Raw genomic sequence first — 16,118 nt, 5'->3', positions numbered from 1 at the left:
CCCAGACTTAAATACAGACAAAGGTGGACATGAAACAATAGGGCAGGTAATCAGAGGAACAGGGAACAGGTGAGACAAGGAGGCAGGGAAGCAGAGAGAGCAGGTGAACCTGATAGGGACAAATGAGGACATGGAGGAGCTAGACGAAGAACACACTGTAAACGCAGAAACCAGAACACAGAACAGAAATACGAAGGACAGGGCAGAAAATAAACTTCAAACTAAAAACGGAGGAACAGATCTTAAGACACAATCATCAAACCCATAAAAACACAGAACCTAGACAAATCAATAAGAAACCCAAAAACACACCTGAAGCATAGAAACAAAACCACCATCACCAGAAGTAAACAGGAAAAACACCTGACTAAATGAAAGTAAACAAACCCCAAACCTAAAACTTCTTGCTAAAGTAAACAAAAACCCAAAACAACGTCCAAAATGTCACCTCCTGACACCTACCTCATGTGCAGTTTAAAACAAATTTGAATTATTTCACGGGTATCGTTCAATGATTTTCAACAAAATAAGATTGAAACATTGAAGGTGTCTTATAACCTTATAATACCTGAAAGTTTCAGTCTTAAATAAAAAAAATTGGTATCGGCAGGTCAGGCTTTTTAAAGATTGGTGATCGGTGATTGGCCAGAAAACTGCAATCGGTGCACCCCTAGTATTAGCTAAAAAAATATGAATTAAAAGGTTAACCTTAATTGTTTTCCAATTAGAAGGTACATGCTCGTTGAACCTCATCAACAATTAGAAATGTATTTGTTTTATATGTTCTGTGCATTTAGATTTATTTGTAGTAAAAAAAAAAAAAACAACTACGTGGGACTGCCCGTTCAACGCCCCTGTGGTTGGAATTTTTGGTGCGTTCCATTTGTCTCAGAAGTTGAAGTTTATGTCTGGAGATGATGTCACACATGTATTAAGAGTATTACAAGTGGACGTTGATGATTTTCGTGGTGCAAACTGTTTTTAACTATACAAGCGGAAAACAATGTATTTCTCTACATTTCATGTGGTAGGACACCAAAGGAACATGCTCACAAGTTCGTTCGTTCGTCGTCTTCCGCTTATCCAGGACCGGGTCACGGGGGCAGCAGACTCAGCAGAGACGCCCAGACGTCCCTCTCTCCAGACACCTCCTCCAGTTCCTCCAGGGGGAGCCCAAGGCGTTCCCAGGCCAGCCGAGAGACATAGTCCCTCCAGCGTGTCCTGGGCCGTCCCCTGGGCCTCCTCCTGGTGGGACGTGCCTGGAACACCTCCCGAGGAAGGCGTCCAGGAGGCATCCGGTATAGATGCCCGAGCCACCTCAACTGGCTCCTCTCAATGTGGAGGAGCAGCGGCTCTACTCCGAGCTCCTCCCGGATGGCCAAGCTCCTCACCCTATCTCTAAGGGAGAGCCCGGCCACCCTACGGAGGAAGCTCATTTCAGCCGCTTGTATCCGTGATCTTGTTCTTTCGGTCATGACCCAAAGTTCATGGCCATAGGTGAGGGTAGGAACGTAGACCGACCTGTAAATTGAGAACTTTGCTTTTCGGCTCAGCTCTCTCTTCACCACAATGGACCGGCACAGCGCCCCCATTACTGTGGCAGCCGCACCAATCCGTCTGTCGATCTCCCGCTCCATTCTTCCCTCACTCGTGAACAAGACCCCAAGATACTTAAACTCCTCCACTTGAGGCAGGAACTCCCCTCCAACCTGAAGAGGACAAGTCCCCCTTTTCCGGTCGAGTACCATGGCCTCGGACTTGGAGGAGCTGATCCTCATCCCAGCCGCTTCACACTCGGCTGCGAACCGCCACAGCGCATGCTGTAGGTCTTGGCTAGAGGGGGCCAGCAGGACCACGTCATCCGCAAAAAGAAGAAACGAAATCCACTGGTCCCCAAACCAGACCCCCTCCGGCCCTTGGCTGCGTCTAGAAATCCTGTCCATAAAAGTTATGAACAGGACCGACGACAAAGGGCAGCCCTGCCGGAGTCCAACATGCACTGGGAACAGGTCCGACTTAGTGCCGGCAATGCGAACAAAACTCCTGCTCCGCTCGTACAGGGACCAGATGGCCCCTAATAAAGGGCCCCCGATTCCATACTCCTGGAGCACCACCCACAGGGCATAACGAGGGACACAGTCGAATGCCTTCTCCAGGTCCACAAAACACATGTGAACCAGTTGGGCAAACTCCCATGAACTCTCGAGCACCCTGTAGAGGGTATAGAGCTGGTCCAGTGTTCCACGGCTGGGTTCTCCGCATCTATTGTCGATGCTGCTGCCCATAGCTGCGGCCGTAAGGTCTGCGGTGCCTGTCGTGGCGGCATTCCCAGAACCCGGTGGTGGACACCGGCAGTAAGGGATGCTGTTAAGCTGAAGAAGGAGTCCTATCAGCTGTGGTTGGCTTGTGGGACTCCTGAGGCGGCTGACGGGTACCGTGAGGCCAAGCGTGCTGCGGCCCGGGTTGTGGCAGAGGCAAAAACTCGGGCCTGGGAAGAGTTCGGTGAGGCCATGGAGAAGGACTACCGGTTGGCCTCGAAGCGATTCTGGCAAACCGTCCGGCGCCTCAGGAGGGGGAAGCAGTGCTTTGCCAACACTGTTAATAGTGGGGGCAGGAGACTGCTGACCTCGACTGAGGACATTATCGGGCGGTGGAAGAGTACTTCGAGGATCTCCTCAATCCTGCCATCACGCATTCCCTGGTGGAAACAGAGGCTGGGGACTCGGGGTTGGACTCTTTCATCACCCAGGCTGAAGTCACCGAGGTGGTTAAAAAGCTCTGCGGTGGAAAGGCTTCAGGGGTGGATGAGATCCGGCCTGAGTACCTCAAGTCTCTGGATGTTGTAGGGCTGTCATGGTTGACACGTCTCTTCAACATTGCGTGGCGGTCGGGGACAGTGCCTCTGGACTGGCAGACTGGGGTGGTGGTCCCCCTTTATAAGAAGGGGGACCGGAGGGTGTGTTCCAACTACAGGGGGATCACACTCCTCAGCCTCCCTGGTAAGGCCTACGCCAGGGTATTGGAGAGGAGAGTCCGACCGATAGTCGAACCTCGGCTTCAGGAGGTAGGACACCAAAGGAACATGCTCACAAGTTATATTGGAGTATGTGTGCCACTATTTGCGGCGACAGATTGCTCGCTTCACATCACCAAATGCCAGATTAATCCCTTAACGAGTTAAAACTGACAAGTGTTAAGGTTTATACTTGCAACTTTCACAAATTTTCTATAGCCGTGTTGGCGACTTTAGTCAGAATCCCGTCTTCAGGAGGCCTTCATCTTGTAAGCCCAACTGGGAACTCGGGGAAATCCATCTTCTGAGTACAAACATAAGGCAATGTCGACTAGGAAAGTTACAAATCCTTAAACAACACCAAACTCAAAATACAATATGGTTGTCTGTGTGTGAAAACGCAGTGAAAGTCACAAGAATAAATTAGTTATTTGCAATTCTGATGGTCCTTTTCTCATTAAATGATTCAAACATGCTTAAAGAACTGAACAACATCTGTCTGTAAACATGTTTCTTTAGTGTAATTTTTAACTGGAACACAGTTGTGTGTGATGTTATTTCCCACAATGAAGTTCGAACTCCCGAGGTTATTTGAACGCAGCATCACTCTACACTGCGGAGCGCGTTCTGGTTCGCAGTTCGTCCTTCCTCTAGGATTTCTCTCTCCGCCCATAAGCCGCGTGAACGCGCACCGTAGCGCGCCTGAGGGTGGCCGCACTGATTAGTAAAAGGCAAAGAGGAGTTCTCAGCGAGCAAGCCACGGAAAGCTGCTTTTTAAATTTCATTCAAACTGCAGACACGATCGGATGAAAAGAAGGAGAAAAGGACAAGTTCCCCACGGACTTAAAAAATCCAGTTTTGTCGGCGAGCGGTGGGAAAAAGAAGGAATATAAACTATTCAATTCAGCGGGATTGCAGAGAATTAAAATAGAGACTTAGTCAATTTGCGGGGCTACAAGTGTGTGTAACTCTGCAGACTGACTAGAAAAGAGGAGCTCAAGGCATTCTTTGAGTTGACTTCAACACTCATCTGGAGGTAAGAGAGATGTTTAGTTGTTTGCTGGTGGGCTGGAAACAGCCTCTAGAATCTAATGAATCACTGCGAGTCTTTGTAACAAACTTGTTCTTCTGATCTGCACTGATTTGCAACATTGTCTCCAGCTGTCATTCGTTTAGGGTGTTTGTGTGTGTGTAAGAGAGCTTTTTATTAAATCATTAGTCACAATTAAAGGCGTGTGTGTGTGTGTGTGTGTGTGAGATGTGAGCAATGTAACAACTTCCGTCTGCTGCTACAGATCCCCAGTCATTAGATTAATCCTTAAATAAGGGATTGATCGAGATTGTCAGCATGCTGGTGTGAATCAACAAGCATCACAGTTTGTAACTGTGCGCATCTGCACATTTGTACTCAAAAGTAGACTAAACTTTAATGCACAGAGCTCAGAAATAACAAAAACAAACTGCTTCATCATTCAGGGTCACTGGGACCTGGGAGGGAGGAGAGTGCTGTTTTCAGTGTTTGACTGCAGTCTGGTAGGGTGGGTAATGTTTACATGTATTATTTAGTAGAGGTCAGACAGTGCATCTTATAATGCAGTGAAGGAGAATCTTCCTGCAGAGCGGCTGGAACAGTAAATGGTGGTCTGATGAGGTGAAAAAGATGCTGAATCATGGCTGCGCCTTGCTGCCTGTCAATGGATGTAGTCGACAGCAGACACCAAACATCCTGCATCAGAGCAGGGCGTTTAATGGATCACATTTGATCTTATGTTAAACATTCATGTGGAGATGCACAGATCAGGCCTTTCCCAGCCTGTCCAGTTTCTGGTCTTTCAAATTCCAATTTTCACCAATTCTAAGTTGTTTGGTTTTTTTTTCACCTTAAGGATTGGAAAGCTGAGGAGAAAAACGTGCTGCATGTTCCTTGATGGAGGTTGTAGTTTTAAATCCAACTCAAAATGAGGGAATTTCAGATTGTGCATTACAGCATATCTGCTTTACCCATACCTAACTAATTAAACTAACAAAAAGTGCATCAAAGTACATGGTATTGGACGATGCGTTAATTAGCCAAAACATGGTCGGAGTTCTTAGTTTTGATTAATTTACTGAATAGGAAATTACATTTATTTGATGAGCCAATCACCGATCAGATCTGATTAAGGAAAAATTAGCTTTATTTATTGGTCCATCTCTACATTCCTGATGTCATGGCTTGATTTTTTTCTGATTGTATAGGTGAAAGATAAGACCCACCCCTGACTTTTTAAAATTATTTTAGACAGACTATTATGATTAGCATGCTTTTCAGAGCTAAAACTGTTATGAATGGTCTGAATCCTCCTTGTTTATTTGTTGAATCTTTTTATAACAAAAAGCCTCTGGCCATACAGTAAATCTCTACACTGTGAGGTTCCACTGCAAGCTGTTTAGAAGGGTCCAGGTGGTGGGAGCGGAGTGGGTCTGTCCTGCAGGAATGTGAGCTCTGAGAAGACACAGCTGCTGTGAGCATGAGAGAGGCAGCCTGGACTCAGACTCCTGCAACTGGTCCCTGTTGACATCTGACACCCCACAGGCCCGGGTCTGCTATTTCTAAAGGGACTGGCTGCGGTTTTCTATCACGTCGGGTTGCGTTCAGCGATACGACAGACGCCACCTTGGAGAGTAGGGATTCTGGAGATTGGAAAACTCTAATTTGAGTCCTTGCAGGAGATAAATGTTGCTGTTGATGGACATTGTTGGTTTTTCTGCTTTGAAGAAATCTCCTCAAGTATTTTCAAGAAGGCGTACCTGATAAAGAACCATAAACTTTTTCATGTCAAAAAGTTATCAGATTGAAACTGAACATGTTGTATAAACAGGCCTTTTAAAATATTTTTTAATCTCCATGTGATGCTTTTTGTTGGACCCTGCAGCATAAATGTATTGGTTTCCGGACAGCCACAGTCTGAACTGCATGCACTGTAATAAGGACACACAGCTGGAGTGAGTTAACTTGAGCATCTTTTTGTAAAAGTTGAATAGATCAAGTTATTAGATTAAAAACCAGTTCTTTCTGAATGTATCCTTTGGTTCACCCTGCAGTTACAGCCAAAGGTCTTAAGATAGGCAGAAATCTTATTTTTCACGAACTTCACTACTTCAGTTTTTATGGCGATGGTTTGCAATGAGTAAAAATTGATCAGATTAAGTCCAATTAATTACAAACTTAATGAAATTTAACGATCAAAATCTAATGTGCTCTGTGTTTTATTCCTGTCACAAGTTGACCTACTAGCATAATTTTAATAATGTAATCTCTGGCACAGGGGAAAGTCTAAACCAGGACAGAATAGCTGATATCACTCTCATTCTCAGAGAGCCAGAGGAGCAGAGGGGTTGTATTTGAAGGAAGTGTTGTTTGAAACCATGAGTCTTCTCTGACCTACAGTTACCTCCAATGAAACACTTACTGTCATCATCTCTTTACGTACAAAGAGCTTCACAGACAAGGACCTTTTTCCTAATCCAGCAAGTACCAGGACAGGATTTGACTAAGCCATTCTACAGGAGGTTCAGGATTAGATTGAGGAGGACTGGAGGTCTAGTTATTTTCTTGCGTGAAGCTCTCTTCTTTCTGTTTGGGACATCTGGAAAAAGGACCATCCGGAGAAGAAATGGTGGATTCTAGCATAAGTCGAACAGTAAACCATCCAGAGGCTGTTCATGTGTGGAGTTGTCCAAGGGGGTGGGCTGAACCTCAATTTAGCCTGAACACACTGTAATAAATAAAGAATGGGATCCAAATCTGCTCCAGGAGAAACCTTTTCTGGTTTGAGGATTTTCCCCTGCAAAATCAAGCCTCCTGTCACAGGAAATAAAGTGATAACCAAGTGGGTTAAGGATCAGAAAGTTTGAGTCCATCGCCAAGACACTCCTCAGATCTTAAACCCATTAAAAAAAAAATATTAAGGCTTTACATAAACTTCTATGAATTTTTGAATAAGAGGCAGTCAAACCTGTATACCATAGAAACCTGGTGACCAGATCCAACAACCGTGAAGCAATAAAGTTTGTGAAAAGCAACATTTCTGTTAGTCCCAAAACGTTTAGCCATAGCTGTGCAATAATGAGCTGCAGTGCCAGGTTGATTTCTTTCTGAGTGCTTCTGTGAAATCTGCTGTTTGTCTAATCAGATAGGAATATTTCAGTTCAAATTGTATTTCTATGGCAAACCTCATGATATCAACCCCATATAGAGGAACGCAGTTATGCCTGGTGGTGCAGCTTTTCGTCTGACAAACAGCGGTGATGGTGCAAAGATGAGCTTCTCAGGCGATCATTAAGTTATTAGCTTGACAGGTAGATTGAAGAAGTGCAATTAAACTCTTCAGTGAGCTAAACATATGAAAAGGTGATATTTCACTTGCTATCATGCCGACAGCTTACTTTGCATGCTGATAAGAATTAAGGCACTAGATTATAATGTTGCTCTTGGCCGGCTGTGACTCTTTCCGAACTGTTATTGTTTAGAGGCTATCTATCTGAATGTTCTGTTTCATCTGGCATGAAATACAATTATTGTGTGTGGAGTCAATTTGTCTCTTTCCGCTACTTTCACAGCCGTGACGGAAAGAAATACGATGTATGAAGTACTTCACGCTATCACTTTGACAGATAAATGAAGCTGTGAGCATAGTGTTAGTCACGTGTAAAAATGGCTTCAGGTTGTGTCTCCTCTTACATCATCTCCTGCTACCCTGTTAGACCTGATGTGTGGCTTCACAGTCAATGACCAAACCGGATGTCTTTCAAGCTAAATGTGTCACTGAACTATTTTTCAACCTTACAAAAGTGCCAATTCATTCTTCTGGTAAACATGAGCAAAAAACTCAAAATAAAATAAATTCAAGCTGCATAATTTAACCCTAAATTATCTGAGAAAACCAACATTTAATTTGAGTGCATTTATTTAGTGAAAAATAAATCTCACATTGAGTTTTTTTTTTTTTTTAACTGGCTACACTTTTTGGCCACAATTAATTCCTATAAAATAACTGTACATAAAGTATTTTTTTAAATAAAAATGCATATTTGAATTTTTCAATTTGATCAAAGTGTCAAGGAACTTTTATTTAGTAATGACTTTGTGTTTCTCTGGGGTATAAATATGAAAGAAGCTAATTAGACTCTGGCCACTATGTTGGAAAGAACCGCTTTTTATCTTTCCAACATGCACAGCAAAGGCAGTAAGAGAGGAGATCAATAATCTCCAAAGCTCATTGACTGGAAGTGCAGCAGTAAGTGGCATCTTCATGAATGAGGAGTTGAAGACACCAATATCAGGACGATCTTCCACACACTGTCTGATCTGAGAAAATGTTGGTCAGCAGAATCTCGAAGCAGATTTTAACATGTTGCAGGATGAGCAACAACTTTGCTTGTGTTTATGGTACTGAATGATTTCTTTACACTCTGAATGGAATCCATACGCCGGGCCTGGGATCTCAATGAATTGACTCATATGATATCAAAGGACGAAGTGATCCGTAATGGTGGAGTGGTTGTGGTTGCATCTTATCTAAAAGAGGCGTAAAACTTAGCTTTTCAGCACCAAACACTCCATTCAAGTGGGTTTGATATGAAGCTAATAATAAAAATTTGAAAAACACACCCTTAGTTTACTTTGGTGGAGGATCAATGATGCTATGGGCCGCTTTCTCTTCCAAATGACCTGGGAATGTTGTTAGTGCTCACAAACCCATCGACTCTTTGATATATATGAGGACATTTTGAATAAAAGAAATGGCTTATTCTACAGCTTCATCTACTTCATGAATGCATGGAGAGGGGTTATAACCTGAGCAGGCAAAGCCTCCAGCACTGCTTTTAGTAATGAGATGCCAACTTTATTACCAAACTGTCTGTGTTCTGCCAGCGAAGCCCATACAGGTGTCTGTGTGACAGTGATGTAAAAAGATTTATTTTATTGTGCTTACACGTACACATTTTTAGTATTTCCTCTAATCATCAGCCATTGTGACTGTTGTGCTACACCTCTACAATTTCCCCTAGCACCAAATTTCTGCCTTCACTTTGTACACACGCTTTAGTTTCAGTTTACCTTTACTTTGCACCTTTAAACAAACTAGTTGGTACCCATGTAGTTAACTGAAGTTTATCAGTTTATTTTTTATGTTAGTTAAACCATATGTTATTGGTGAAAAATATTGATAATTTGATATTTTCATGAGCAAATTTCAGATATATTTTATTTGTGTATAACTTTCTGTGACTTTAGATTCTACTCTGTTTCTATTGGTTGTAATACTGATCCCTGTTTGGGCCTGTGAACATGAAATATGAAAACGTATTACCCCTGATCATAATTATGAGCAACCGCCTGATGGCAGACTCTCATAATTACATTCCCTAACTTAGGACTTAGGAAGATGACAAAATCTATTAAAGCACAAAGTTTTGACAGGGCAGTATGAACAGCACCTGTCTAGAAATACGTGAGTTGATGATCTGTGTAGTTGGTGCTGAGGCAGCAAACACACTGTTAACAGTTCAGTTCAGTGTAATGACCCCATCCTCATCCCAAACCTGTTACTTTCTGAACCTTTGTTTTTCATGGGGGAAGTGGGGGCGTTGTTAAGAATCACATGCTGCTTTGCTCACATGATGGGGATGTCTCTGAATGGTGTTGTGGCTGCATGATGGGATTTTATGGCATAAGTGATTGGCATGCACATGAAGTCATTAAAGAGGAACCTGCTTGTGTTGCCCCGAACAAAGATCCCCTTTCTTCAGCAGGCCATTATGGGAGGGAGGTTTGGCATTTTGCATTTCCCCTCATTAACTCACTGCTGCTGCTAACAGTAGCTGGAGGGAAACACAGAGCAGAAAGTACCTTGCTTTGTTTTTCCTAAATCTAAACGAAACCAAATTGTTCTTTTATAAAGCAAATCGCTTAAAAATGACAACACATATGTTGATATGCTGGGTTGTGTCTGTTTATAGACTTACAAATACAACAGTATTTACACATGTAAACAACCTAAACGTTTTCTCATTTTGTCCCTATACAACCACTACCTGCAATTCATTTATGTGAATTTCAATTTATGTGAAAGATCCAACATAAAACAGTGCATTATTGTGAAGTAGAAGGAAAAGAATACATGTTTTTTTTTTTTTTTTTTACAAATAAAAAATTGAAAACTTTAGTGTGCATTTGGTATCAGTTCCCGAGTCAATGCAGAATGATCTATTGCGGGAAATAATGTTTGCTGGTGCTTAGACGTTTATTTTTGCAAGCTTTGCAAATCCAGAAACTATTTTTTTTTTTTTCCCACGTTTTTTTTTTTTTCCTGTTTTGATCTTTCTCAGTTAGATTTAACAGAGAGCGCTGTGTACAGCAGTTTAGCTGCTGTGAATCTCTTCAGCTCCTCCAGAGTTACCAACGGCCTCTTGACTGCATTTCTTAATAGTTGTCTACTGTTTACGCAAGGGATGCACATTATATCGGCATTAATAACGAATCGGCAGATGTTTATCATTTTTTAATATATCGGTCTCAGTTCAATAAGTAAACCTGGGACAATATTAATAACCGATATTTATTACCATCTTGTTGCTGTTTGTATATGTCTTTCAGGTGAGGGAGAGGAGGGGAGGGGCCATGCGGTGTTTAACTGAAGCAGAGAAACAATCTCAGCGATGTCGTTGTTTTTTCACGGTGTTGAAAGGGTAATGAGATATATATGAAATATATAATATTGGTTATCGGCCATAACAGCGATATTAAAATCGATGTCAGCCTGAATTTTGATATCTGTGCATCCCTAGTTTACGTCCTGCCAGCTTGGCTTGATTGACATGTGTTGATTTGTTTGCAGTTGGGCTATTATCTGTCCATTTATGGATTATTGATTGCGCAGGGTTCTATCAGATGATCAAAGATTCGGATCCTGTTTAATAACCTAACATTGTTTCAACTTTTTTCGTGACTTTGTCCCTAAACTCTGCTGTATTCCTTGGTCATCATGAACAGACTTATTTATACTGAGATTAAATAAAATTAAATTTACTAATTAGGTGATCTTTAAAGTTTATTGCCTGTTCTGAACTATTTTATTGTTTTGAATTCAAGGGTTGATACATATGCATACCGCTTTGTAAAAACGGTGTGCATAAGTATTGAAAACCGTGTAATTTTGTTTGACTTTAGAAATATGCTGTTCCTCATTTTGATGTATCAGATTACATCCCAGTAAAAACACATTGTAGTGTGTGGTTACAATGTGACAAATTGTAAAAAAAAAGAAAAAAGGTGTAAAGCGGTATGTATACTTTTGCAAGGCCCTGTACATGTCAATTTTGATTTTATTGCAGTGGTACGGTCAGTAGCAGTTGTGCATGTTGCCTAATGGGTTAAAGGTCAGAAGCTCATTCAGACTTTCCCTGAACTCGAAGCCGTGTTTTGCTGAATTTGTGCGTGTTGTGTTACAGTGGTGAAAAAGCTACTGGCCTCCTGCAGCCTCTCAGCACCGACATGACGGGGCCCGTGGTTAATCCCTGGGCATGTGCTCCTGTGTTATAGTACATAATGCTGCTGGTTTGCAAAGCAGTCCTGCCACTGTCTGTTAAATGTTTAAATAATATTTACATGTAGAAATACGCTAAAAAGATTTATCATATTTAGCCAAAAAACTATTTGAAAAAAACAAGGTTTTTGACAGTCATTTGGAACAGAATGAGGTGTCCAAACTTTAAGGAAACTATATGATGATGCATTGTGTTTGTTACTGGGATGGTTTAGCGTTTTTCCTCATCATTGCTCTGCTTCTCTTATCAGTGAGAAATGCTGGCAGTCAACGGTAGTCTGTTTTCTGTCAGAATGGGACAAAACAGGGTAGAAGAGTGGAGTGGAGATAGCTTAGAAAAACTGATAGCAAACAAGCCTTGATGAGATGGATTTGAATTTGGCCTTCTTAACATGGGCTCACTAACGGCAGGCATTCCTCTCCTGCCTAGTCTTAACGTGCAGTTAGCACAGTCAATGAGCAGTTGATGTAGGACTCTTGGAGAATCCCCTTGAATTATGTTTTTCAGCGTAATAGAGAACATTGGAGGTTCTATTGGTAAAATAAAATGTAGATAGACTAAATCTCTTAACCATTTTGTTGGTTTGATACTGGAAACGAGTATGTGAAGGCCCCTGCCCTTCCCTGCCACCCGGCTCTGATGGACCCAACCTCATACCTTCTTAGTGCATGTGGTGGGCCCATGGGGAGGACACACCTCTCTTATACTGCATGCAGGACTGGGAAAACACCTGGAGATTGCCAGACCGGGGTTGTGATCCCAATCTAATAAAGGGGGGACAGAAGATTGTGTTCCAGCTATCTGAGCATCCCTCAGAAAAGCTCACTCCAGCTTGTTGTAAATAAGTCTCTGGTAATTTTTTGAGGGTCCTGACAACCAGTATGCTGTGGTTGCTTTTAAGGACTATTCAGTCCTTTTTTAACCAAAACAAGAACTGTGACTGCATTCCTTGCACAAAGTCAAGCTTGTTACCAGTGTGGATTAGACTCTGGTTTCCCCCTTGCCTTGTATCCCGCTTGTGGTGTTCATGGACAGGACCTCCAGGTGTACTTCTGGTTTGGGAACCTAAGGGTTTCATCTTAGCTTTTCGCAGATGATGTGGTTCTGCTGGTGTCTTCAACCCTCGACCTTCAGTCGAGCAATTTATAACTGAGTGTAAAGCAGTCGGGATGAGAATCAACTGTTCAAAATAATGAGTTCAAGGTGGATTGCTCCCTCTGGGTCAGGGGTGAGCCTCAAGTGGAGGAGTTTGAGTATCTTAGTGTCTTGTTCACACCAAGATGGATTGATGGATTTGAGCCTTGTCTAGACTCTGCGGTAATGCAGGGATTGCTCTATCATGATGAAGTAAGAGCTGAGTCAAAAGGCAAATCACTTGATGCTTGTCTATTTACAATCCAACCCTTATATTTGGTCATAAGATAAAGATCATTACTAGAAGAATGATATCCAGGATACAAGCAACTGAGGAGCTCAGAGTAGAGCCACTACTCGTCCCTATCAAAAAGAGTCAGTTTAGGTGGTTCAGGGATCTGATCGCCATACATCCTGGGAGCCTCCCCTTGAAGGTTTTTAGGCACCTCACGCTGGAGGAGACCTCAGAGCAGGCCCAGAATCTACCGGAGAGACTAAATTTCCCATCTGGCCTGGGAAAACCTTGGAATCCCTCAGAGATAATCCTGTCAATCTAAATTAAGTCTCTAACACTGTTTAGTTAACATCTTTGGTCTATTTTTTGCAGTGGGTAAGCTGTAATGAACAGGTTAGCTATGAAAGGCGTCCAGCTGATCTAGCTGTGGAGATGGAGAGTTGAAGCTAAGCAAGACTCTATGTGAAGGGTTGGGCAGTTCTGACCTTCTCAGCTGAGACAATAAGGTATTGTTCAGAGAGGGGGTTAGGGAGTGGAATATTGATCTGCTTTATTGGAATAAAGGCATGAGAATTCAATAAGTACATCTACGTTGTTAGCCGGTCTGCAACTGTAGAGTGCTTTAGTATTTGAGGGTTTTTTAAGTATTTAATTCTTGGAGTATTCTTATGTGTATTCTGCATAGGACTGTATTCTAAGTTCGCCTTTAGAATGTCTTGCAAAAGTTTTAATACCTTTTTAAAAAAAATAAAAAATAAATAAAAGACTGCTTGAAAAAGAGTGTAACAGAATATATTTTATGGGCTGCATGATGGTTGGTAACACTGGTGCCTTGGAGCAAGAAGGTGATGGGTTCAAAATCTGTTCTGAGGTCTTTCTAAACAGAGTTTACATGTTCTCACTGCATGTGTGGGTACCCTCCGGATACTCCTACTTCCTCCCACAGTTCAAAAACGTGACTGTTAGGTTAACTGGTTACTCTAAATTACTGAGGTACAAGTGTGTGTGCATGGTTGTTGGTTTTGTGTGTGGTTGGAAGATATATTTTGTTGTTCAAATAAAATCGCACACTACAATAATATTGACTATAACTATAATGTTATTTACACATATTTATTGATATTTTGGTTAGATTTGGATCCAGAGACTTTGAAAGCTGTTATTGTATCTTGGGCTCTTTATAATTCTGAGTGTTTCTGAGATTTTTAAGGAGAACATTATGCCATTAAGGCTTTTGCAATCAGGGACTGGGTTGTTATGAGGTATGCTTGTCCTACATTAATGTTTAGGTATGTATTAAAGAAATGTCCATGTCCACCTGTATATCTGTATGCAGTCCCTCCCAGCTGAACATTGCATAGCAGAGATGGTAAATTCACCCCATATTCTTGAAATTGCTGTGGATGTTGACTGGTTTGTTTTTTCAGTAGAACAATGCAAACATAAACTATATTGTTCATTGTGGGAGGCTTATTACTTGCCTTGTCTTGTCTACAAACCCTTGGTGTCACTTTGCTGGTGCAATGGTTCGATGCATGAACAAGAGAAACCAGTCTAAATAAAACAATAGCTTTCTTGTATCTGGAGTTGTCAGAGGGCATTCAAACTAAAGAGTCAGTCTTCAAAGAGAAGGCCAAAGTGCTTAGACTAAACTCTCAACACCTGGAAATAATTTTAAAATGTTAATTTGAAAAATAATCCTTCCACTATTGACCAACATATTTCTGGTTCAAGCACAGATTTTCTCCACTTTACCTTTCTATGAGCAGTTGATGTAAAATAAACCATAAGGTCTCCACTCTATCGGTTCCCTCACTACATATTCTCCCCAATATCTTCCGTCATTCCCTCCTTGAGGCAGGCAGCCAAAATCAGCATTATCAGCACACAGCAACTCATGCTGTCTCTCTGTGGGCTGCGGCTCCGACTGAACCACTGGGCTCAGATTTCAAAAGGCCTCCGATCGGCTGAGGGCAGAAAGACGGCAAGTCATCCCCCATCCTCAGAGAAGTCAGCGACAGCCTCTATAATGCTCCCCTGTAATTACAGGTTGAGATTTTTTCCCTAATACGCTAAACAGATGCATTTAGAATAATTCTGCAGCTCAGGCCCAGCGTTACACTGGATGTCCTGTCATTACTATCAGCTAACAAAAGTGTACATGGTGGTTGGTGTGTGTGTTTTAATTTGGATTAAAAGTTTTCAGTGTTACTGTTATGGCCTAAAAGGTATCATTAATTGTCTTTGAAACAGCTTTTAATTTGGGTGTTGATTGCCCTCTTGTTTCATTAGACGGAGCTTCACAAAACAAATTTGTTGCATTTGATTTGATTTATTTGACCTGGATTTATTTGACACATGGACTGGCTTTGTTTGAGGTTTTTTTGTCTGCACCTAAATGTGTGTTGATGAAGCATAGAAAAACCTTTCATTTTATGAGCAGCTATAGCCAATATTGGCCATCTTTAGTCAGATGTGGCATAACACAGGTGTCCTTATTGTTGGTCAGTGCTATTTTAGAGGTTGCTTAATGTTTTTGTTTTAACTGGCCTCAATGTCGTCAGGAACTGGAAGTGAACTCTGCATAATCTGAATAAATGGTCTCTCTTCCTGACATTTGCCTCAGCTGCCAGTTTTGTTAAAAGCTATATTTGACTAGTACAGTGGTGGGAAAAAAAGGGTTTGCCCCCTTTTTATTTAATCAAAAATTAAACAAAAATAACACAAAATGCAGTTTTTAAATGAAGGTGTTTTATTTTAAACTGTAAAAATAAATCCATACTGACCTGGGCCTGTGTGATAAAGGGATTAACCCTAAAACCTAATAAGTGGTTGGGCCTCCCTTAGCAGCAACAACTGGCAACAGTTGTTTGTGATAACTGGCAACGAGCCTTTTACAGTGGCGTGGAGGAATTTTGGCCCACTCAGCTATTGGACGTGCTGGTGCGTTTTGCATTATCCTACAGCTGCAGAACCCAAGCGTGCTTCAGGATGAGGTCACGAACAGAGGGCTGGACATTTTCCTTCAGGATCATTTGGGTTGACAGCAGAATTCCTGGTTCCCTTCACCACAACAAGTCGTCCAGGTCCTGAGGCAGCAAAACAGCCCCAGACTGTCACACTGCCACCATCATATTTTGCTGT

General features: G+C 42.0%; 1 protein-coding gene across 6 annotated transcripts in view; it reads left to right on the top strand.

The window, feature by feature from the left end:
• Positions 1 to 3,735: 3,735 nt before the first annotated feature.
• The window catches only part of myo9aa (myosin IXAa), a 134,454-nt gene continuing 122,071 nt past the window's right edge, over positions 3,736 to 16,118 (top strand). For 5 of the 6 annotated variants that reach the window (XM_047362874.1, XM_047362873.1, XM_047362876.1 and 2 more), the window contains exon 1: positions 3,736 to 4,049. The gene's annotated coding sequence lies outside the window, so the exon portion shown is untranslated. The remainder of the gene's footprint in view (positions 4,050 to 16,118) is intronic. The other variant, XM_047362875.1, reaches the window with a different exon arrangement.

The sequence above is a fragment of the Girardinichthys multiradiatus genome, chromosome 4, assembly GCF_021462225.1.
Source record: "Girardinichthys multiradiatus isolate DD_20200921_A chromosome 4, DD_fGirMul_XY1, whole genome shotgun sequence".
Taxonomy (NCBI): Eukaryota; Metazoa; Chordata; class Actinopteri; order Cyprinodontiformes; family Goodeidae; genus Girardinichthys; species Girardinichthys multiradiatus.
This window is presented reverse-complemented; position numbering and strand designations above follow the sequence as displayed.